General features: G+C 46.4%; 1 long non-coding RNA gene across 3 annotated transcripts in view; it reads left to right on the top strand.

The window, feature by feature from the left end:
- Positions 1-5,159, top strand: part of LOC307190547 — a 211,836-nt gene extending 206,677 nt beyond the window's left edge. For 2 of the 3 annotated variants that reach the window (XR_013829491.1, XR_013829492.1), the window contains one exon: positions 3,751-4,502. This is a non-coding gene — a long non-coding RNA (uncharacterized lncRNA). The other variant, XR_013829490.1, reaches the window with a different exon arrangement.
- Positions 5,160-25,791: the final 20,632 nt, after the last annotated feature.

The raw sequence follows: 25,791 nt of genomic DNA, 5'->3' as shown, positions 1-25,791 counted from the left end.
TTCCCAGGGGAAAGTCTGGACCTGTGAAGCACCTCACATCTGCTAAAGCCACATGTCTATTCATCAGTACCAGAGGAGCAATACCATAGCCGCCACCTATTTTCCGCATTCCAAATCTTGTTCAAGCACCTCTGAGTAGTGCAATCTAGCACAGAACCCTGGCAAGGGATTCTGGAATATCCTAGTACTCAGGCTTCCATCCATCACAGTACAGGGGAGAGTAGATAAGATGGGGAATGGTGTTGAGCTGCCAATAAACAATCTAGCACAACTGCCCTGACAGTAGAACTTATTTCGGACTTCGCCAACCTCTCCAACCCAAGAGTAGTTCAAAGAAACCTTGATTGACATTCAGGACCTTAAAATAAAAGCCCCTTGCTTAGATCCAGCTCTAGGATGGGAAATATAGCATACCCTCCCATTCTCTTCCTTTCCTAGTAGTGCAAGGGCAAACTTATAGTTGGGACTCCCATAGCTGTTGGATCTTCTCATGCAGAAAAGAGTAAATTCAAAGGCAGATGTTCTTTCCTGGATCCATCCTGGCTGGCTGGTCACAATGGGGGTCACTTACATAAGTGACTCGGGACTTGAATGGGTTCCATCTGAACCATTGTCTCTCAGGCAGTTGGAAGATGCCAACCACAATGACCCCACTCCTGGCTTAATTAGACCAATTGGCCATTCCTTTGAACCTGCACTTTTAAAATCAGAGATGGGACTTGGGGTGTGTGTCAGGTTAGTATAGTCCAGGTTGTGCTCAGTGATAAGGGTCACTGCCCCAAATTGTCAGCTTAGCTTTGATCCTTTCTTAGAAGCACTCAGATGCTTTATCAATAAAAATAAAACAATACTGGGACTTCCCTGGTGGCACACTGTTTAAGAATCTGCCTGCCAATGCAGAGGACACGGGTTTGATCCCTGGTCCGGGAAGATCCCACATGTCTTGGAGCAACTAAGCCCATGTGCCACAACTACTAAACCTACGCTCTAGAGCCTGCGAGCCACAACTACTGAGCCCATGTGCCACAACTACTGAAGCCCGCACACCTAGAGCCCATGTTTCCCAACAAGAGAAGCCACCGCAATGAGAAGCCCGCACACTGCAAGAAGAGTAGTCCCTACTTGAAGCAACTAGAGAAAGCCCGCATGCAGCAACAAAGACCCAACGCAGCCATAAATAAATAAATAAATAAATGTAAATAAATAAAATAAAACAATACCATTATAGCTCATATTCCTGAGAGCTTACCTGTACCAGGTGCAGCAAGTAGTGGAAGAGCCACTTTGGAATTTGACTGATCTTTTTTCAGTTTGTGCAATAGGACTTCTGGTCCTCTTTTAACTTCCCCATACATATTTGCCTGACCGGGGCATGTTTCAAAGCATAATGCAATGCAGTGGGAGCTAAGCTTATCCAGTAATACACTCAGGACAAAGTTAATAATAGGTTACTAGCAGTGAGATGCATTTTTGTGTGTTGTGAGGAAGGGGTGGTCCCTAAGTTCATTGTGTTTTACTCTAGACTAGGAGTTCCAAGAAGTAGACAAGAACCTAGCCTCCATTCCAGCCAAGGTTAAGTTCAAGAACGACTGTATTGAACTTCATGCCCTTCAGTCCGTCCAGCCTCAACAGCATTTGAGAGGGATACCTAATGGGCTGTAAATGGAGGCATTGGACGTTGGAGTCTGATCAACACAGTCCTTGATGTCCCAAAGCCTTCCATTGCCCAACTAGGCACCGTAGGGAGGGCGTGTGTGATACCGTTGTGTTCCTACGTGCCTCCTTCCACTTCACCCACGTGTACAAATGTTTGTACCTCCCAGTCTTGAAGGGGGCCAGCCCCAGAGCTTGGGGTGGAGGGCCCTGCACTGCCTAACTCCAGGAGGTGACATGCACATTCTAGTCCGTGTGCACAGCATCCCCACAAGTCGTGCGGTCCACAGCTGCTGGGGTGAAGTCATTCAGTCAGGCGTTCGGACGGACGGCCAGACGGGCAGCCACACACAGACATCAGTCCTCTCAGCTGTCTGGGACAGTTCCTTGTGAATGTGTCCATACTAAGCCTTCCTGGAACAGAGCAGACAGTGCCATTCTAAGGAAGAGCCCTGGGTCAGCAGGGGAGCTCTGTGGAGGGGTAGCTGGCTGATTCATGTCCCAGGAGGAATGCTGAAAGGCAGCTTGGTATTCTCCCAGTAATCAGAGAGGAAGAACAAAGAGCTCCCATCCTCACCCTCAGGCACAGCTGGGACCTCACGGAGACCACATGTGTGGGATGGCCTGCATCTTTCCTTCCCAGGTCAATGATAGGTCAGGAATGGCATTTGCTCTGCCTCAGCTGAGACTGTGAGACGTTTCCTACACCACAGGTCTAGGAGTTGAGCCATGTACCCAGGACACACACAGCCTTGGAAAGGTCATCAGTGCTGTTCACAATGGCAACAGCTCCACCTGGCTGCCCTGGGGTGAGATTCATATTCTGATTGGGGCAAAACCAGAATTGGGTTCCCGGTCTACTGAGGGTTGCAACAAAGACCAGACCAAGTAGAGTTATTTATCCAGAGGTGGTAGGACAGCTTTGCAAGGAAAGCAAAAGATGAGGCTGTGAGTGTCAGGTGTGACAGAGGAAGGAGGAAGATAAATCATGATGTGAGAAGGCGGGATTAGGAGCCAGGTGGGGAGCAGAGACAGGGCAACAGGAGGCTCAGGCCGGAAGCTGTGAGCACTGCAAGAAGGCGAGCAGGCGGGGATGCTTCTCCAGGGTGTGAGTTCCACAGTGTAGGGCCAGGCCGCTGGAGAGGCAACCAGTGCAGATAGCTGCCTCTTTGGTCTCATTCCCCACCCCCCTCTGTGTGCAGCCTGCACCAGGTCTGAGCACACCGTGCTCTCTCCTGCTTCCCCGTCTTTCTCTCTGAGTGCCTTGGCCTCTTGTCTGTCTGCTCAGCTGGTCCCAGCTCTGTGAAGTATTTCCTGATCCTTCCCTCCCTATCACCCCAGCACAGTTAAGGGGACTTCCTGCCCTGTGTCCCCACAGTACCATCCACACATGTCATTATAGCAGCTATCACATTGCTGTAATTATTATAAATGCCTGTCTCCCCTGCTAATCCGTGAGGTCCCTGAGGCAAGGGTCACGTTCCACCCCTTGCATGGGGCCTGACATAATCATAGGCTTTCAAAGAGTCAAGTGAATGAATTTTTTAAAAAATTTCCTTGGATTCAGCTGAAAAGGCAATTGCAGTAATTTGAATTGTGCAATTTCTACTGTGTCGTCTTTGAAAAACAGTTTCACTTTTCCTCCTACTACAGATGACTCATTCCTGGGGCAAATAATGCATTTCAGAACTTCACTACAGCCAATCTTTTGAAAATCTTTTTGTGCGCGTTCGTGCCTAAAGACAAAAACACGATGAGCTTTCGTAATCCCTCAACTGGGTTTTGAGTGATGGAATACTAGAGAGGTTTTGGAACCCCTTTGATTACTGCAAAGCATCCAAAGACGAATGGGTGGGTGGATAATGAAAACAACAATGCGAACATTCGCTCCATGTACTGAGCACTTAATAAATGGCAGTGAATGTTGGGCATTTGGCTACGTGTGGTGTCCCTTATCTCATTCGGCCCACGTACAGAACCTTACAACATGAGCATGATCGTCTGCATTCAGATGAGAAAACTGAGAATCAGAAAATGTAGGTAACTTTCGGGAAAGCGGCAGACATGGGATTTGAACTCAGGTCTGTCTGATTCCAGAATGGTGCCACGTACAACAATGCCCTGTTTCTTCTCACCTGAGTAAAGAAGTCACACACCGAAGATGGATGCCAATTTTTGACAAGACAGCGTGAAGGTAAGGCATTCCTGGGCAGTTGTTTTAAGTGGACAGAGGTGAAGACAAACATCTGACCCCCATGACACACACATGATACCCAGCCACCTCCATCCAGCTGTCCCTCTCTGTGCACCCACATGTAAGGGCATAAAGACCCTTTTCTGATAGGAGCAAAGATTCTCGCTCACTGCTTAATTACAACTTACTGCTCCTTGTTCCGGCAATACCATGGCAACAAGTAGCATTGGCACAGGAATCGAAAGGGAGAAGCGTTGCCTAGTAACAGAGTAGTAGAAAGAGCTTTAGGATTCTGGATGCTGAGTTCCAGTTCTGGTTCTGAGTACCTGGGGCACTGTGGGTAAACCCAACTCCTCTGAGCCTCAGTGTCTTGTCATCTGTAAAATGGGGATAATAGCAACAATCTTGGAGGGTGTTGCCATGACTGCATAAAAAACAAATCATTCCATGCATGTAGGATTACTGCCAGGATCATTATTTTAGGGAGAAAAACATTATGCACATGGATTAAATCAGAAAGGGAAATTTTTGAAGGACTTACTAGCTTATCTGACTTATTTTAGCTACTTTGTTATAAGGAATGTAAATTGATAGAAAATTTCTGGAAGGTCTTTAAGAACTATCAGTCAAAATTTAAATATGGGTACCCTTTGACTTGGCGACTTCCCTCCTAGGAAATACCTGCACATGTTCATAAAGAGACATACAAGGTGAAAAACTGGAAACCACATAAAATGTGCACTAAAGAGGGACTACCATAGATCAACACGATGGAACATTGTGCAGAAGTTAAAAGAACAAGGCAGGTCTTGCTTCCCCGCCATGGAGAGATTTCTAAAATATAAAGTTTAGTGAAATGAAAGTAAGTTATCCATCTATCCATCTATCTATATATCCACAAATATACTCATAAAAATGCATCTTGAAAAACCTGAAAGGATCTATAATAAATTGTTAACAGTAGTTACCAACTTCTTGCCGTTTCCAGAGTAGGCTGTAGATGTTTTGGCCTCCCTACTTTTTTTTTTTTTTTTTGCCATGCCTTGGGGCATGGAGGGATCTTAGTTCCCTGACTAGGGATGGAAACCTTGCTCCCTGCAGTGGAAGCTCAGAGTCTAACCACTGGACCGCCAAGGAAGTCCCAGCCTCCCTACTTTTGCATATGCTGTTCTGTCTGCCTAAAACGATAGGCCTCCTTTCCACCTGTGAGCCCCCACTGGTCCCCAGAGTGTAGGTAAATATCATCTCTCTGAAGCCCTCCAGGTTCCACTGGTGGACTTCACATGTCCCTCCAGGGCTATATTGCTTATATCATGACACTGGCACTGTAATTATTTGCTTGTGCGTCTGACTCCCCGACCAGACTGTGAGCTCCTTGGGGAGCAGAATCACATCTCATTGTCTTGGTTACTCCAGGGCCTCCTCAGGTGTTTGGTGGCTCACTGAATTGAAACAAGTGGCTAAACATTAACAGAAATAAGAACAGCGGGTGAAGGCTTTGAGCCCCAGTTTTCTCAAAGCCACCATCCTAAGCCATGCCTTTGTGTCCATTCATAGCTCAGGAGGTGTGCTGTAGGAGAAAAGGAGAAAAAAGTCACGGATAGGGAGAGAGCTAGGCAGAAATTGCTTGAAATAAAAATTCCGAGGCATTGGTGTTCGCAAGCCATTCCGCAATCTGAACAGCAGGTGGCGCAAGTGACCTAGATTTCTCCGACCGACACCAAAGGAACCCACAAGGTAAGGTTTTGGAAAAATTGGGAAGATGGAAGCATGAACATGAGCCTCTGTTTTCCCTGCCTTGTTGTGGCACGAGACATGAAAGCAGATTCAGTGTTCTCCCCTAGGATTTCAGTTCCTAGATATGTGGCTTTCCCGCCTCTCTTCTCCACCGTCTTCAATGCACCCTCGCTCAGTTTTGTTCTTTGAGAATGCACGGTTTCCATTTTCACCAGCGGCTGTGAATATTAGTAAAACCCATTTGAAGGGCAATTCGGCAATGCCTGTGAAAAGGAGAACACTTAGCTTAGAGAAGACAAGCAAGCACTCAAGATTTACTTAAATACTGCCCTGCATTTATGGATGGGATGTTTGTCACTATTTGAATTTTTTCTGGGGGCAATTGATTAGTCGATTCTTTAAATGGTAGGTAAGCAAACAAGTCTCTGCTGACTATAATTAATGTTCAGTTTTATATATTAATTAGGGTAGGTAGTTATTTTGGTAAATTTGGTATTGTTATAACTTTATGTAATGAATCTATTTATGGCAAACGCAGGCCTGCAAGTGCATAATAGCTAGACAGGCTAAATAAATACCATACTGTTGCTGGGGAGGGGTGTTATTTTTGTTTTCTGCAAAATACATTATTTCAACAAATATTTATTAAACACGTACTATTTATGCAAAAACTACTTATAGAGTAACTACCACATGCTAGGCACTGTTTTAGGTGCTAGAAATAAAATGCATCAGTGGCAAACAAATTCTCTGTCTTCGTGGAACTTTCGATCTAGTGAGGGAGATAAACAAATAAACAGGTACATATATGGCAAGTGATTATAACTGCTCTGAAAAAGGATAAAGCTACCAAAAAATAAGAGTGGTGGAAGCTGTTATTTTAACTTGGGTGCTCAAGTTCTGTCTTTTGTGCTGGAGATTCAATGTTGATCAAAATCAGACATGATTTCTGCCCCCCATGGAATTCTAATGTCAGGGGGAGAGAAAGCCACTACTCAAATAATGACGCATACAATTGTCTACCGCTATTAGTGTCATGAAGAAATACATTCATGGTGTTATGAAACCTCGTTAAAGGAAATTTGACCTCTTTGGTCAGGACGGATTTCTCTGAGAAAGTGATGCTTACACTGAAGTAAGAAGATGCTTGCACTGCTTGATGTAAAGCATAAGTAGAAGTTAACTAAGCCAGGAGTATAGAGACTATTCCAGGCGGTGGGAATAGCCATTCAAAGGCCCTGGGGCGAGAGGGAACAAGGGGGAATAAGGAAGGGAAAGAAATTTAGAGAGGGGAGAATAGGATGAGGCGATAGATAAAAGGAAAACTATAGGCCATGGTAAGGGTTTTGTCATTGTTCTAAAAAGATGAAAAATTATCTGAGTTTTAAGCATATGGCAGCATAATGAGATGACTACTTCAGAAAGATGCCTACAGATGCTCTGTAGGGCCTGGACTCGAGGGACTCTGATTACACCTGGGATAGCCCAAACCATAGCAATAGTCCCTGCAAATGATAATGTTGACTTGGACTAGGGCAATAATTTGGAGATCAAGAGCAGTGGGTGGATTTGAGAAACTTTTAGGAGGGAAAAGAAATAGCCTTTGGCGATAAATTGGAGATAAGATGTACAAGATAAAGAGATACCAGAAATAACTCTGAGATTTCTGGCTTGTGTGATGAGATGAACAGTCGTGCTGTCCTCTAAGACAAAAAACACTGAAAGAGGACCACACGTAGGGGGTAAGACTTGGGGCCTGTTGATCATGAGCTGCTTTTGAGACATCTGCATGGAAATATCAAGTCAAAGTTGGAGTTATGGGCCTGGAACTTAGAAGAAGAGGTCAAGTCTGAAGGTATAAGTTTCCATGTTCTTTACAGAGAACTGAAGTTGTGAGTAAGGATGTGCTCTCCTAGGAAGAGGAACATTAACATTTGATGGTGAAAATGAGAAGGAGAGACCTGCAAAGGGTACAGGGAAACCAGAGAAGAAACCAGGAGAATATTTTGTCTTTAAAGCCAAGGGAGGAGTGTTTTCAGAAGGAGTGAATGGTCCAGTGGGAGCCCCTGCTGAGAGGGCAAGTAAGACAAGGCTGGGAAAACGTACCTTGGACATGATCACAAGGAGGTAATCGGTGACCTCAGTGCGAGCTCTTCTGGTGGTGGGCAGCGCCAGCATCCTACCCTGAGTGACTGAAGGGGGAGTAGGGGAGTAAGGAAAATGGAGACATGAAGTAGAGACAACACTTTGGAGGGGCATAACTGCGAAGGAAAAGAAAGAAATGGATGGGGCCGTGGAGTTGGAGGAGCCGTCCACGCAGATACTGAGGTCAACCAGGTAGAAAGCAGAGACGGGGATGTAAAGGAAGACGATAAGCCAGGTGCTCAAGTCTCCAGTGGATGAGAGCTCGTGACTGTGGGCTGGATGATGACGGCAACAGGGAAGAGAGCAGTCTGGCTGAACAGCATGAACCTCAAAGGGTAGAGAGATAATGTTGTGGAAGCAGCATTTGGGAACAAGGACAGCGACAAACCTTCCAACCCTAAGACTGCGGGTGTGGAGGGCGAACAGCCACGACTGGAGAGGGGTGCAGGGTGTGTGGTGTCCCCGGGGCCAGCCAGCCTTCATTACTCAGAAGGAAGGGGAAGGAACACACAGAGGAAAAGTTGAAGAGCTTGGGTGGTTTGGTGGTTACGGAACAAGCAATTCCTGAGGGCTCAGTCATAGGAGTTTGGGAGGTCAGGGGCTCGGTCAAAGGCAAGAAAGTCCAGGGCATGATGGAAAGGATGGAGCATTAGCAAAGTGATGGCTAGATAACTCTTACTTGGGTTGATGACTAATTAAAGCAGGGATCACCAATAGGGAGGACTTTGTATCACCTCTCCCTTTGAGGAGCACGGGCACCAGGTACTGGCTGCAGATGCGGTGGACTGTTATCCCCTGAAGCTCTAGACAGGTGGGCTGGTAACAGCTACAGCTTTGGTGACCACACACTGTCCAGCTTGGGTGATGGTCGTAGACCCAGGAGAAGTGTCTACAAGATAGAGGCACTGCTCAACCCGTTAGAGAAAAAACTCACCCTGAAACCTCACCATCTCACAAATCAGAGCTTTTTTTGTTTCTTAGCTTGCCTTCCTCCCAGATTTGCACTGACTTTTTATGGACTTACAACTTACTTACTACTTACTTACATGTAGTCTGAGACTTTGCCTTTTTCTCCTCTTAACATTACATCAAGAATTCTCCACATTGTTCCATCTTTATCACAGTTAACCTTCAATATGGCAAAAATAATTGTTGCTCTAATCCAGGAGTATTTTTTTGAGCATGAATACATAAAGCGCACCGCACACACACACACACACACACACACACACACAAATAATAAATTCTCCATGCAGACATGCATCCCTGCCTGCATCCTGGATTATCCACTAGTGTATCTCAAGATCTGTTGATCCCTTCTTAATCTTTTTTTTTTTTTAACACTTGGAACAATTATCAGCAAGCTAGCTGCAACCCCACCCCTTTCTTGCCTACTCAGAAAAACATGCGAGCGAGTGAAAATGACATTATTGTAAGAATAACCTTGAATCCACTCCAATTTATAACAAAAGCAGCTCATTCGAAAACTTTGGTGCTTTTACTATTAATAAAAGCAAATTACGTGCTAGTCTGTTCAGACCCAAGTGTAAGATGCCAGCGAATCCTGCCACTGTTGCTGAGGGCTGCCGGTCTACTGGGGAAGGCAGACACTAACTCAGGAGACAGGAGCAAGGTCAGCAGCCCACAGCGGGTCACAGAGAGTGCAGTCTTCTCAGAGGAAGTGACATCTGAGTTGGATCTCGAAGGAGGTTGCCAATCAGAGCAGGAGGGAAGCCCGTTCCAGGGAGAAGGGAGAACTCCTATAAAGGCTTAGAGGCCCGAGTACATGCTGCCCAGTTGAGGACCGGTACACATTCTGCAGTGGCTTTAACCCACTGCACAGAGGGAACCGTGGAGATGGGAAGGGCCTGTGTGACTCGCTGAGGGATTTCAGCTTTTTCCCACAGGTATGGGGGCCCTGGAAGGTTTTTCGTTTGCTTCAGCTTTACTGAGGTATAGTTGACAAATAAAAATTGTGTATATTTAAGGCACCCAGTACGGTGTTTGGATATACACATAGCTTGTGAAATGATCACCACAATCGAGCTAAGTAACAGAGCCATCTCCTCACAGAGTTACCTTTTTAACACTTAAGATCTACCCTCTTTGCAAATGTCAGGTGTACAATACACTATGTTAACTACAGTCACCATGCTGTACATCAGATCCCCAGAACTTACTCATCCCTTATAGCTCAGCTTCTTACGCTTTGACCAATAGCTCCCCATTTTTTCACCTGCACCCCTCCACCCTCCGACCAAACCTCTGACAACCCCGTTCTGCCCTGTGAGTTCAACTAGTTTAGGTTCCACAGGTGAGTGAGCTCATCCATTTTCTGTCTTTCTGTGTCTGGATTATTTCACTTGGCCTGCCATCCTCCAGGTTCATCCATGTTGTTGCAAATGGCAGGATTTCCCTCTCTCTTAAGGCTGAATGATATTCCTTTGTATAAAAATACACTCCATTTTTTTGTCCATTCATCCATCAATGGATAGTTACAGATATCTTTCCAAGATCCTGATTTCATTGCCTTTGGACATATACCCAGCGTGAGATTGCTTTTAAACAGAAGATTATGTTCTCTGAATACACCTTGGTTTAGAAAGTTCCAGTAGGAAAAGTATAGAGGAAAAAGCAGAGACGCTGGAGGCCAGGGTAGGAGAGCAAGGTGGGGCAGTGGAGTGTGGAGGAGCAGGTGGACGGACAGACTTGGCAAGTGACGATCCTCTGAACTTGAAGAATTGAAAGACAGGCGCCTGATCTCTGTGTTATCCAGGCCAGTACGTAGTCTGGTGACTGCACTGTCTGCAATTTGCAACACTGCGTCATCACACTGTCAAAAATCACTCCGTGACTGAGGACAGGGTCATGCAGTCAACGAGAAGGTTTCCTATAGTGAGGGGCTGTGGGAGGAACTTATTTTCTTTTGCCGAAAAATAAACAAAAACAATGTGAGGACTAGAGATTCCCCCAAATAACTCTCCTGCTTTGCTGGTTAGTAGAATTTTGCTGGTTAGTAGAATTAGCAGGGGTCAAGGAGTCAGATGGACTCCAATTTAAATCCCTGCTCTGCCCCTCACCAGCTTTGTGACTTTGAGCAAATTACATATAACTTGCTTGACCCTCAGTTTCTTCATCTAGAAAATGGACAATAAGTCCTACCCTGAAGGACTATGGTGAAGAGTCAACAGGATAATAACGCAAAGGCTCCTGCCCTAGTAAACCTCAATGCATATCCTTTCCCACCCCCCTCCTCATCCGACGTGGCTGTGCAAGGGTTAATAGACTGAATAGCTACCAACCAGGAGCTGAAAAACAAAGGGTTTGGAGGGAGAGGCTAGTGGGTGTACTTCCAGGCAGAAAGGGAAGTAGGATGAGATGCTACCCATTAAAGCTGACTAATTCCACTGGAATTATGTGCAGGACAAAGGATGTTAATTCAGTGAAATCTCTGGAGTGCTTCAAAGAACTCTGTGTGTGTGCAGTGAGTCCCCTTCCAGGGCTGGCTCGCCTACGCTGGCAGGGGTGGGACAGCTGTGGGTGTGACAAGTGTGACAAGGGGCTTCTTAACAATGCCCTGAATTCAAATCAGCGGGAGCTCCTTCCCCACGAGGCACCTGGGGAAGGGAAGTGAGCGGTGACCTGGGCAGGGCGGGCTTCCCCGAACTCCAGCTGCAGGCTGCCCTGCTGGGATTGGGGAGGCTGGATCGAGTGACAGCCCAAGGCTGACTCACAGCCCGAGAGGCTGGCAGCTAGCTAGCAGCAGACCGGCCGGCCGCCCAAGAGTGAGCTCATTAACCACAGAGACCATGAGCAATGCCATGTCACCAAGGCCCACTCCATCTGTGGGGCAGAGAGGCCCCATCCCTGCTCTTCTTAAAGACCACTGGCTCGGGGAGGTCCAAGGACCACTTGTCCCTGTACTCCTGGGTGTCCCCAACATCCTGCCATTTTACCTTCCATAAAGGCAATTCATTACGTGGCTAGTGACAGATGATGTCATTTGTGTGCCTTGGTGAGAAGGTCACATGACTACATTCGTAAAGCAGAATTCAGTGCTCAGCTAGACACTGTGCCCCTATTTGGGGTTTGGAAAATATGGTTACTGTTAATGTGCTAAACTGAGGCTTTCCTGTCTGTGGTAGAAAAATCCACCGGCCATGGCTTAATTAACCTAAGAAAATTATCTCCAGCAGGCCTGCCTAGGCTGCAGAAATTGTGTCCCTTCCTGGGGCCGACAGCAAGAGAGAAACAGAACACACACGCTCACATGCTATCTGTAAAACCAAAAAACATCCTCCTGAAGAAAGGAAACCATTTCAGTCTTCATTCATCTTAATGGTCACATTGGGTCACAGAATAATAGAGATTAATGGTATCTCTTAAGAACAACCAAACCCGGAGAAATGTTTCAAAAGAGGTGCGTCTTGAGTGTGGGTGACTTTTAAGTAACCAATACTCGTTATAATTTGCTATTCCAAGGAAGTGTGTCAAGACTGGTGAATAAATCCATTGCTGGCTTATATACCTGGGCTCTAGGAAGCTCTTTCTACTCCCAAGAATTTCTCCACCCACTTGTGATGATCTGGAGTTTCCTTTGATTCAAGATTTTACTTTCAGAGTCCTCTTTCACAATGTTTACATAATGGAATGTTTACATTACCAGCACTGATTGCATTTGAGAGATAGCTGAGCATTATGGCCTGTTGGATTTCTTTTCCTCTGTTTCTTTCTCTCCTTTCTTTCCTTTTTTCTTCCCTCTGTCCCTCCCTCCTTCCTTCCCTCCTTCCTCTATTTCATTCATTTATTTATACTGTAAATATCTACTGAGCACATACTGTGTGCTGGAAGGGAGTATAGAACAATGTCTAAGAGTCTGGGGCCGTGGATCCAGGCCTTTTGCTTTCTTCTTCCATGACTTACACATGACTTAAGATTCAGTTTTCTTATCAGCCCAAAGGGGACAATAATGAGACCTCCCTCCTAAGGCTGTTGAGGGATTGTATGACCTGTTACACATAAAACACTTTTCTCCATCCCTGGTCCTTCCCAAGTGTCCCACGAATGTTATCATTGTTATCAAAATAATAAAGAATGTAGACTCTGTAGTTAAACAGCTCAGGTTCAAATCCTGGCCCCTACCTACCAGCAATGTGACCCTCGGCAAGTAAGTTCTCTGTGCCTCAGTCTCCTCATCTGTAAAATGGGGCTAATAATAGGTATTTGTTTCATAGCGTTGTTGAAAGGATTTATTAAGATACTATTTGTAAGGTACATAAAACAGTGCCTGACATATAGTAAGCACTCAATAAATCATAGCTGTTATAGTTGCTGCTATTATCATTGGTGGTTCTGGAAATACGAAAATGGGAAATAAGAAAGACACTCACTCTAGTAGAGAAGCCAGGCATGTAAATGAGTAATGACAATGGTGAATGAGTAGAAAAGCAGAAGTAGATACAGAGCACAGGAGGAAGGTTTAGCTTTTGGAGAGAAGGGCGAAGAAAGCTTCACCAAGGAGGTGTCCAAGTAGGACATTATTAGGACACGTGTAAAACCTCATTAGGAAACACTCTATTTTCTTCATCTTCCCAAATTTATTCTTGAGTCTCAAGTACGAATATCTCTGGCCAGTTCTCAAAGTTCTCTGTAATCTGGCCCAGCTCTATTTTCTTGCACACTCAGATACGTCAGCCTGCCTTACAGCTAAACGTCTCCCTTACTGTCCCTCAGCCTGACCTTCTGACCTTTGGCCCCACTGGTCCCATGTTCTAGAACGCCCTCCCTCTAATGACCCCCTGTGTACAAATCCTATGTGGTCTTCAAAACCCAGCAGAACTTCACCTGCTCTGTGAAAACCAAATTCCACATTGCTGTGCCCTCTTCTGCCTCTTTTGCACTTTTCAGAACTCTGCAATTGGCATTGTCCCATCATCCACTGGGGTTTGCCTTTTTCAGCCAGGCTCCTCCTTTGCCTTCCGTAACCGATTCCCTATTCTTGGGGTCTCTGTTCCTGACATTTTACATTTTACATGCTCTGCTCCCCCATCCCCGTCCTCACTTCCAGTCAGCCTCGTCTGTAGTGGTGGTCCCATCAACTCTCCCAGTTCCTGCCTCCTCGCACCCTCCCAGGCTGTGACACTGGCCTCTGAGCTGAGCATCTGACTCCTGTCTCCTGTTCCCAACCTCTCCCGTGCACCGTTGCCTCCACAGAGATTAGCTGGGGCCAAGAAGAGGCAAAAAAAAAAAAAAAAAAGACTTACTTTTCATTGTCTGCTCTTGGGAATCTTTCCAGTTTTGCATCATGTGCATGGATTTATCTGCTCATAAAAAAAAGAAAGAAATGTTTAAATAAATGAGTATATTGAAATAAAGCCTCTATGCTTTGCCATTTCGTCCCACCTGAGTTGGCAACTCTCAGGAATCTCCCCAGCCTAGGGGTGCAGAACCTCCTGGCTCCGCCATACAATGTTTTCCTTCTCATCGGGCGCAGACGGGCTGGCTCCTTGGCCACAGAGAAAGGCTTCAGACGTGCTCTGAGAGAAGAGAACCGGTAATGACAGCAAATCCTCTGTCTGAAGTCCCGCTTTGTTTAGACATTTTATTTGCTTAACTTTTAAGTGTTTGAGAAATTGGGAGAAACTTTTTCATCCCTATCCAGATAAGGCAAGAGAAAGTTGTGTCCCTGTGAGCTTGTGAGAGCCTCTCTTTACCAAGGAAGCCCTGCCAGGTCTGGGGTACAAGTTCGGGGCAGGAAGCAGTGTAGGGAAGGCTGGGCGGTAGTGGGCATTGATTTTGATGGGAAATAAAGGGAGAGCGAGACCCTTTGACCCACGTGCTCCTTGATGTTCACAGTTCCTGTTTCTTTATGATCAAAAGGCTCCTAAGAGTACACAGGCAGCGCAGATTTCGCAGATCCTAACACCGCTGATTAAAGAAAGAGCGTAATTGCCAGACTTTTACAAAACCTGCACAATATTAGCGCAAAGTGACTAAACAGCAGTGCATCTGGGTTACCACCACTGAGCGCTGAGATGGTCAGTGGCATCCCATGGGCAGTGCCCTGGGGCTGGCACGGGGGTAAGAGACCCCTTGCTGCTCCGAAGCGAGGCCCAGCTCTTCCCACCTCCAGCCAAGCAGACCCCAGGTACGCTCCTGCCCAACGACCAGCCAGGAGGTGAAAGAAGGCGCGGCAGCGAGTCATGGGAGACCACAGCAACAGGACGGAGATGGAGGGCAGGTCTAGGAAGAGATCATAAAGCCCGCAAGGAGAGTTATCCGAGCCGCAGTCAGCGGGAAAACATGCTGGCAGCCGCCCTCCCCGCTGGCCCCCAGTCTTTTGCAGTTGCCAGTTTATCTCCAATCTTCTCCCTGAGTTGCCAACTGACATTGGTCAATCCAATTCCAGGTCACAGACTTTAGCCAGTTACAAGCAATCGTCCCTGCACGGAGGGAAGCTTTGAGCCAATTAACAGGTCATTTAAAAGGGCTCTTTGGCTTGTAAACAGGGTTTTCTCTGCCCATCGCTAAATGCTTCAAGTAAACTTTTTAAACAAATCAAGGTAGCAGCTCCCATGGAGATGCTGACTGACTTGAAGTGGGTGCAGGGGGGATGCCCTGTGTCCTGAGACCTCAGTGCTTATCACACATCCCGGAACTGAGGGGTGAAAAGGCAGGAGCAGGGTTGCTTCAAGGTGTCTACCCTCAACTTCTTTCCTCAGGCAAAAAAAATTCCAAATTAGTGTTTGTTTTCTTTCACAAGTCAAGGGCTTTGCATTTTCAATGAAGTGCCTTCTACCAAGAGGAATTTTATTATCTGATCCAAGGGGGTTTCAGCTCATGAAAGAGGATTAGGCGCCATTGGCTGGGTGACAAGTTGCAACGTATTTCCTATCAAGAGCCTCTTAAGGTTCTTTTCCCTGTCTGGGAGCTCTGCTCTCTTTACCGTAAGAAGCTCAGAAGACACACATTAGACGCTCAGGTAGTTTTCTCTCCTGAGGTGCCCCCACCTCCTTCTCTCGCTCTTTGCTGTACATCATTTAAAAAGTCCATGTTGCCTTTTTAAACGTTGAGGCAAAACAAAAATATCTGGAAAATGAAAACCAAAATTGTAACCAATCCTCGGACCCCTGGGCACAGGTAGTAAAATGAACAAGATCTGAATTTAATCGTTCTGATTTCGATGTCTCCACTGGGCCAGTCACCTCATCCCAGAAAAGGGCAAGACGAGAACATTCTTTCTCTCCAAACAGGAGCAGTGTTCCAGGCTGGCTTCTTAAGCAGGAGCTATCAGACAAGGTCCAAAGAGACACCGCCAGCAGGACTCAGGCAGCTGGAACCCAGTTCCCTGGCAGCTGCCTGCCAGGCCTGGCTCTGCACCAGGGCAGGGGCTCCCGTGGCATTCTTCTGTAAGATGTGTAAGCTGGGAGGAAGGATGAACAGACAGCCCTTTCCAACCTCCCTCTGACTCACAGGACAAAAGAGGGCTAATTGTTTTTCTCTTGAATGAGCATGTAGGCATGAAAAAAAAGGCTGCCTTGTGAATGGGAGACCTTGAACTTGGAGTCAGCCATATCTGGGTCCCAGTTCTTGCTCTGCCACTTTCTAGCCACGCATACGTCTCCAAGCCTCACACCCTTCATCCTTCACCTGTAAAGGGGAAAAGGAATAATGCCAATTTAATGGGGCATTATCAGAATTAAAGGCAATACGGTACAGGGTAGGGCCAGACTCCATAAATGTCTGCTAAATTGGAATCATCAGTATGGTCAATGGACAGATTCAGGAATGACAAACCTAATCTGCACAATTCAGAGCTGCTTTTATTTATTTTTATGGTTTCTAACTCCTTTGTTAGAAGGAGATGGAAACTTCCTCCTGGATTTCTTCAACTTCTAAATAAGGCTCCTATTAAATTCATAACGAGAAAGGCCACTGTCTAGACAATGTCCTCTTAGCAACCCCTAGAAGGCCACTGGTTTCGTAGGATCAATTTTTCCTCACAACTAATTTTCAGGCTCCTGAGAGCCAGGGCGATCACGTCAAGTCACCCTGCTTCTGATGAGTTTAGGTGACCTCTTGGTGTCTTGGTCCCTGATCCCTTCAGGCGTTTCTCCATCGGCCCCTGCCCCCATTGCAGGCGGCCCCTGAGCTTAGGATGCTCAGGAGAAGGCTTCCTCCCTCCCTCCCTCTGGATGCCCAGCCTGGGGCTTGGCTGCAGCCAGGACCCCAGAATCTCCCCCTTCTTTTACAGAAATTCTGAAGCAAGTCGCTCCCTCTGCCTGCAGCTCAGGTGGAAGATGTCCCAGTGTTACTGGTAGAATGATTACCCTTTTACTTACATGGCTTCCTCCCTTGGGTATCTCCAACGCTTTTTGAAAGGAACGTTTTTTAAAAACGCCTTTCTGCCGCAATTCCCTTGCTTCTTTTTACCTCCTCCCCTCTCCCCAGCTTTGTCGTTTGTTGGTTCAGTTATTAATGTATTGGAATAATAGCCCCAGTTACCAGTAGAGGTGTAAATAGGACGTGCTTCCTTAAACTAAAGAGTTAAGATAAAGAAGCAGCTGTTTTTCACTCATTCATTCCAGCACGTTTCCTGAGCAGTGACTGTCTTCAGGTTACTTTCCTCAGGAAATGAAGATGAATAATACGGTACGTCTGGCTTCAGAGAGCTCAGAGGTTAGAGCAGGGACTCTGACCCCAGGCTTCATGGGTATGATTCGGAGGACCTACAACCCTCTGAAATGATAGACATAGTTTACGTATATGTGCCCGGTGAATTTTGCAGGGAGAAAATATAACTCTTATCAGATTCTCAAAGGCATCCAGAATTTAAGAAAAGTGGGGTTGGGGAGGGGTGATTAAGAGCCACTGATCTCCAGTATCACAGTATCTCCACAGATGGAGATACTGACATGCAAACAAATTGTTAAGCTGCTGTATCTTGCAGTCACCTTTGACGGATTGCTTCTCTCTCTCCTGTATCCAGTCTGTCAGGAAATCCTACTGGCTCCACCTTGAGAATATATCACAAATTTTTCCTCTCCTCATCCCTGCCACTGCTACCATCCTGGTCCATGCCGTCCTTACTGCCTGGAGACTTGCTTCCACCTTCATCCCTACAGTATATTTTTTACCACCGAAGCCAGCCTGACGCTTTTAAAGAACAAAGCAGGTTATATCACTCCTCTGATTAAAATGCATCAAACGCTTCCCTGTTCATACAGAATAACCCCGAAGGCCTCATGCTGTTCTGGAAGGACCGATGTGCTAATCCTTCACCTCCGCTCCTTCTCTGACCTTGACGCTAACATGTTTTCTCTCACTCACTCCTCTCCAGCCTCATTTACTTCCTGCTGGTCCTCATACATCTCTGGTAAAGGCAGCAGGGCATTTGCACGCCCTTTCCTCTGCCTGCAGCAGTCCTCCCCCACATGTCAGCTTGGCTTCCTCCTCTGCTTTATTCAAATCTCTGCTCAGAGGTCACTTGATCAGAAATGTCTCTTATGACCAACCTAGCCAGAGCAGCACCCCACTTCCTCTCAGCCTTGGTTTTTTCTTTCATCTGACATTAAATGATGTATTTGTTCATCTGCATATTGTACACCCACCCCACTCCACACACGCACACGCATGTAAATCCCTTGAAAGCAGGGGCTTCGGCTGTTAGGTTCATCGCTCTATCTCCAGCCCCCTAGAACAGTGCCTGGTTTATAGAAGCTTCTAAATAAACATTTGCTGAATGAATGAATGAACAAACTGCACATAGGGGCAAAGGCAGTGAGGTGAGTAATAATAGCTTTGTCTATAAAACACTAGGGAAGAAGAAACCACGAACTCTGTTTTGGGAAGGTGAGGGGGAGAAACCTACAAGCTTAAAGAAAGCTTCCGAAGGAGGTGATACACAATATTAGCATGTTAAAGGCAGAGGCCTAGAGCCAGGGCTGTGGAGAAGGGTCTGTCGGGCAGAGGAAATAGCATGGGCTAAAACCTGGGGAGGCATAGCCTACTGGGAGCTATAAGCGGCTCGTGTGCCTGGAATATTTACCTAAGGAAGAAGTCAGGGAGTGACAGGAAATGAGACGGAACAATGGACAGGGACCAGATCATCAAGGGTCTAATATGTCTTAGCTGAAGACTCTAGATTTTATCCTGTAAGTGACGGGGAGCCAGCTGAAGATTTTCAGCAGTGTGGGAGTATGCCTAGAAAAATTGCTCTGTGGCAGTGGGCAAGATGGCTTAGAGCCGAGAAGATAGGGAGCCTGGCGATACATGTGATACAGACAATATAGGTAGGTGAGAATCAAGGAGGCCAGAACTAAGGAGGGACAGTAGAGATGGAGAGAAAGGAATTGGAACTAGGGAAGCAAGACTCTGTAACCCACTGCAATGGAAAGGTGAGAGAAAAGAAAGAGGCCAGGTGACTCTACATCAGGGTCTACTGACACAAGGCCCTGGTGTCCCCAGGCCCGTCCCTTGCTCATCACAAGGATCGCTAACCATGGGACTCCTTAACCCTGAGACATGGCTTGGCCTCAGAATCCTCCTCAACACAGTGTACCAGGCAGACATCACCAACTGATTGGAGTCGACGTCAAGGGTTAATCTGTTTGTCAATCCTGATGTAAGGTTCTAGTTTGAGTGACTCTATGGTGCTATCGTGAATAAAAGAAATAGTATAGAAAAAGAAGAAGGCTCTGGCAGGAAGATTTAAGTTAAATTTGCCCACGGGGTCCAGTGCATGCAGGAATTGTTCAGACGGAGGACAGCGGAGAGGATAGTGAAACAGCTCCCCGACGCGTCCTCACTCAGCTTCCACACATCTCCTTCCTTATCTCTGTCATGCTCCTGTTGAGGAATGAGAGCACAGACCTGTCAGCCTCCAACAGTCCTCAGAACCTCCAGCCTCAGGCCCTGAGGCCTGTCCTGTTTGGGATCCTTCCCTCCTCCCCAGCTTCGCCGTGTGCTTCTTACCACACAGTTTACGTTCCAGCCCCGCCTCTCTCCATCATCTTATTCCTTTCCCCTGGAACATTCTTCCCCTCTCCTCCACTCCTCTAGCTTGGTCCAGTTAATGCCTGCTTATCCTTCCCCTGCCAGTTTAGATGTTGCTTCCTTCAGGAAGCCTTCCCGGATGCCCTCTCTTAGCACTCTTGACTTCCCCATCTTAGCACCACTCCATCCCACGGTGTTGCAGTTGCCTCGTGATTTGTCTGTCTCCTCCAATAGCCCCCAGTAGCCTATAAGCCCCATGAAGGCAGGGGCCATGCATCTCATGTTTCTAGTTACAGAGTAGGAGTCTCTCCATACTGTGGTTTCCTCCTCCACATTCCCAGATGAGTTCTAAGCCCACCCTTGAAGCCTAGTGTCACCTCTCCACGCACAACAGTAGGTGTGTTCCCATCAGCCTGCCTCCCCACCTGGCACCCTGGGGTCCCTCCTGTCCCAGCCTGAACTGAGATGGAAGGAGATGAGGATGGGGAATGGGTTTTGGGGGGGGAGGGTCTCAAACAGCTTCTGAGTCTCCAGACTTACGGGAGCTGACACTCATGGCTGCCTCTCCACGTCCCAGAGGGAACGAGAGCTTGTTGGATGCTGTTAGGTCTCTCAGATATTATTTCCATAAATGGGTTGATCCTTCACTCATTGGTAGAGCAGAATTCATATGATCTAAAGTATGAGGCAGGGACTTTCCTGGCAGTCCAATGGTTAGGACTCCACCCTTCCACTGCAGGGGACACGGGTTTGATCCCTGGTCAGGGAACTAAGAGCCCACAAGCTGCGTGGCCAAAAAATAAAAATAAATAAATAAAGTATGAAGCAGAATTTAGATTCTGGTTGGTTCCTTAGGAGACATTTGTTTCCTGAGCTGGCCTTTCCAGATCTGGTGACAACACCTTCCATTTTATTCTTCCCAGGTAAATGCCCAAGGGTGCCTATTGGGAAAATAGACAACCAAGAGCACAGTTTCTAGAAACTGCAAAGAACATCGTCCTCTAATTCCTGTAAGGAGGCATTTCTCTAAGAAAGGCTTGTTGGGGGAAAAAAAAGGCACTGGGGCCTAGGGATACCAGCACCTAGCGCACTGAGCACTCGTTTTTGTAGAAAATAGCAAAATAAGAGGATGCTACTTTGGCCTGGGGAGAATATCTGGGGAGAGTAGCAGGGTACACAGAGACAATGACACAGAAAACAAACAAAAAGGATCTGGCTGGGAGTTTATGAGTCACTGTAATTAAAGGGGGTCCTGAGAGTCTAGCTGGTATTCACCTTTTGTATGCCTGTCTTGGGTGAGACCTTGATTCAGCAAACAGTACCTGAACACCGACAATGTGCTACACACTGTGCCAGGTGTTAACAAGAAGCGGCAGCCACATGTGTGGTTGGAGATGCCAAAGTACAGGCTGAGCACAGTGCTTCCTGCTCAGGGCTCTCGTTCAAGAACATGGGTGTTGCAGTCTGACAGATAACAGTTCAAATCACAGCTCTGCCACTCACTGGCTATGTGATTTTGAGCCAATTAGCAATCCCAGGTTTCTAATTTATAAAATAGAAATAATAGTACTTATCTCAGGGCTTCCCTCGTGGCGCAGTGGTTGAGAGTCCGCCTGCCGATGCAGGGGACGCGGGTTCGTGCCCCGGTCCGGGAAGATCCCACACGCCGCAGAGCGGCTGGGCCCGTGAGCCATGGCCGCTGGGCCTGCGCGTCCGGAGCCTGTGCTCCGCAACGGGAGAGGCCACAACAGTGAGAGGCCCGCGTACCACAAAAAAAAAAAAAAAATAGTACTTATCTCAAAATGTTGCTGTGGAGAATAAGCAAGGTGATGGCACATAGGAGGCCTCCCGCAAACGCGTGCTTTGATTTTTTCATTCAATAAATATTTATTACTATTATTCTGGTCCACGTCCTTGCTCTCTGAACTCCATCACCTTTTGTCTCCATTATTTCAGCATCTCTGTGAAGACAAGCAGAGACAGAAGAACATTAGCCAATGTAGAATAACAGCTTACACTGACTCGTCTACATAGGCATTTTATCTGCCAAATAATTTGGATTTTTCCCCCCAAAAGGATAAAAACCTCTCTGTAATTAAATCAGTGGGCAGAATGCCTCCCTCCTCAAGTGACGGCTGACATTGCTAGCAGCACTCCTGTATGAGTGTCTGGCAGGTGACCACTGAAGGCGGCCACAGAAGTGGTTCGTGCAGCCCTGACGTGAGTGGCCTGGCAGCCTCGGCAGACACCAGCTGCTTGGAGCCCTCTGCTGCTGGCAGAGGTGACCAGGCAGGATCACACATCCAGACAAGGCTCAGGTTTGTCACACTGTCACCCAAGGCCCAGAAAGGCTGACTCCAGTGAGAAAGAATGCTCAGGGCAACCGTAACGCACTCTTGAGGTTTGCACAAGCTCACACACAAACAACACACACGCACAGAATCAGAGCCAGGCTGGTGTTTCTAAGCAAATTCATTCTGCAGTGAACCTACAGTGGATCCTGGCTAAAAAGATAAATAAGCTATAAAAGACATTCCAGGCACTATTGGAAATTTGAGTATAGGTAGAATGTTAGATGATACTGTGCAATTAGGGTCAGTTTGCTGAGGTGTGAGAAGGGTATTGTGCATGTTGGAGACTGGCCTCGTTGGGATATGTATATTGAAGAACTAAGGGGCAAAGTGTCATGGTGTCTAGAAAATAATTTAAAATGGTATAGCAAAATAGAGAGGTAAACGGACAGATAGACAAAGAGATAATGCCAATATGGCAAAACGTTTACAATTGTTGAATTCAAGTCAAGGGTTTATTGGATTATTCTTTCAAGTTTTCTTTTTTTTCTTCTTCTTCTTTTCTTGGCATGGAGAGCTGCGTTGGGTCCTCACCGATGTGTGGGCTCTTTTTCTAGTTGCGGCGAGCGGGGGCCACCCCTTGCCATGGTGCCTGGGTCTCTCATCGCGGTGGCCTCTCCCGCCTTGGGGCACGGGCTCCAGCGCGCAGGCCTCAGCAGTTGCAGCACATGGGCTCAATAGTTGTGGCTCACGGGCTCCAGAACACAGGCTCAGCAGCCGTGGAGCATGGGCCTAGCCGCTCTGCGGCATGCGGGATCCTCCCAGACCAGGGATCGAACCCGTGTCCCCAGCACCAGTAGGCGGACCCTCAACCACTGCGCCACCAGGGAAGTCCCAACTTTTCTTTATGTTTGAAAATTTTCATAATAAAAATAGGGATGGAAAGAATTATAAAGTAAGAATTAGCCACAAAAATACTAAAAAGCTGAAGTTTTTCATGACCATCCTGATTCACCTGAGTTGTACATAGCACATTAGTGTAAATAAGGATGAGAAGAGTGTAGAGGATACTTAGGGGGGCTTACTGCAGACAATAGGGGAAGGGGCAGAGCCACACAGAACCACACGATGTCCGTCTTTAAAGACCTTTATCCTGTTCAGCTCCTCCTCTTACGTATTCTCAGGCTTTACAAACGACCCAATGAATGAAGTAAGTGTTACGCTCTGGTTTTTATAAAAGTTACGGGAACTATAACTCAGAGAGATTGAAGTCAGTTACCTAAAGTCATGTAACATGTGACAGAGCCAGGACTAAACCCAGGTTTTCTACTTTAAATCTTGTGCTCTTTTCTCGACATCATGTATCTTACCGTGGGTACTCCCAGAAGCAGACCTTGAGACAGGAATTCAGGTTCAATGAGTGTATTTGGGAGGTTCAGGGACCAGCAGTGGGAGAGTGGGAAAGATGCGAGCGCGTGTTGAGCCAGCGACCACAGTGGCCAGCTGAGGCTTAACCCCATAGGAAAAAATGGGAGATACGATATAAAACACATGTCTCATAATGATCCCACCCAGCGGTGAGGAAGCTGGGATATTGATTCCCCAGTTTCCAAGAATCCTTGCTTGAGGGCTGCTCCTTGGAGTGTTAATTCCCCAGCACTTCCAGCCTGCTGAAGTTCTGAAAAAAAAAAGTCCTCAGACACAGAAACACAGATAGAAGGTTGACCTGTGCACCCCAGCTCAGTTAGATTCAAGGGATGTAAATAGCATACTGACAGCCTGACTTTAGGGAAGCCCAGCCTCGGCTGCTGCCTTCCTGTCTTTACCAGCCAAGCCCAAGAAGTAGAGATCATCTCAGACTTTAACACCAGCCAAGGAAATCCAGCCCCTGCTTAGGGTGAGGTAAGATTTAAAGCCACCCATTCATTCAGATGGAGCCACATCTGGGAATTACAACCTAAGAGCAGCAGCAGACGTACATGTGTACACAGCATTGCTGGTTTTGAAGATACTCCAAGCCATATAAGGCTAAGAATGAACCATTCAGAGGGAGAAGTTCAACAGCTGTTTACCAGAGTGTAAAAGCAAATGAATTGGGCTCATCATACATTCAGACACTACTTCAAGCTCCTTACTACAACCCAGAGATGGGTTACAGCCTGGAATGAATATGGGACCCAGTGGCGTGATCCAGCATCCCTTTCACTGCTCATTATTCCTGCTGCATGCAGTGCTCTGAACAATCAGACGCATCCAACTGAAATTCGCTTACAAATGGGAAAATACTGGACAACAATAATTTACTTAAAATCTTTTTTTTTTTTTAAATTTTACAGCCACTATAGCTCCAGCAACAGAACTCAAAATATTTCACTCACCATTCTGCAACTACCAATAAATCAATCTGCTGGGGTTTTTCCATGTGTCCTTCCAGAGAAATAGAAGTCTCTCAAGGAGCTAAACTGTAGAGACCATACATGTTAGAATGGGGCAGGTCACGCAAAGGAGTTGGGATGTTCACATGTTTGGAAAGGAACCAGTCAATCTTGGAAGTGCTGACAAAGGACAGTGACAAAAGCAAGCCCCAGACACTCTGCCCAGCACCCTCTTGGGAGATACAGAGCTTTAGTCAATGGGTTTTGAGTGTTTCCAGTTCTGCTGGCAGGACAATCCCTACGATAGAATCAGGCTGTTTTAGCTGGAAACTACTAGATATACAATTTCTCTTAACTCCTTTTTTCTGGTTCCATGTTTGTCAAGCAACCTTATGACTCCCTGTAGATCTGCCGCACAAAGATAATACTCCAGTCCCGCTGACTGAGTATTTCTGATCCCCATCATATTGATTTCTCATGAAAAACCAAGAAAGTTACTTTTTCTTTTTTTGGCTAGCAATTATATAGGACTATGTGCCCAGCGTTGTTCTAGCACTATGAACTTTACATAGACCTACTCATTTTAATCCTCATGACGACTCTAGGAGGTAGACATTATTATGGCCATTTTGCAGATGAGTAACGAAGAGTGTAAAGTAATTTGCCCAACAATACATAACTAGTAAAGAGGTAGAGCCAGAACAGGAACCCAGACAGCCTGGCATCAGAGCCCATGCTCTTAACACCATGCTACATTGCCTCTCATTAAGTTTGGGGGATTTTTTTCATGATGAAATATACATAACATATAAATTTTAACCCTTTTTAAGTGTACAATTCAGTGGCCTTAAATACATTCACAATGTTGTGCAGCCATTTCTACCATCTATTTCCAGGAGTTTACCATCATCCCTAATGGAAAGTCCATACCTGTAAAACAATAAGTTCCATTCCCGCCCCCTTCTCCCCCCACACCCGCCCCGGCCCCTGGTAACCTCTATTCTACTTTCTACCTCTAAGAATTTGCCTATTCTAGGTACATCATATAATTGGAATCCTACAGTATTTGTCCTTTTGTGTCTGTTGTTTTTAACTTTGCATAAAATTTTCCAAGGTTCATCTGTGTTGTAGCATGCCTCAGAATTCCATTCCTTTTTTTTTTAATAGATCTTTATTGGAGTATAATTGCTTCACAGTACTGTTATTTTCTGTCGTACAAAAAAGTGAATCAGCCATATGCATATATATGTCCCCATATCCCCTCCCTCTTGAGACTCCCTCCCATCCTCCCTATCCCACCCCTCTAGGTCATCGCAAAGCACTGAGCTGCTCTCCCTGTGCTATGCTGCTGCTTCCCACTAGCTAACTATTTTACATTCAGTAGTGTATATATGTCGATGCT

Source organism: Stenella coeruleoalba, assembly GCF_951394435.1.
Source record: "Stenella coeruleoalba genome assembly, chromosome: 8".
Lineage (NCBI taxonomy): Eukaryota > Metazoa > Chordata > Mammalia > Artiodactyla > Delphinidae > Stenella > Stenella coeruleoalba.
This window is presented reverse-complemented; position numbering and strand designations above follow the sequence as displayed.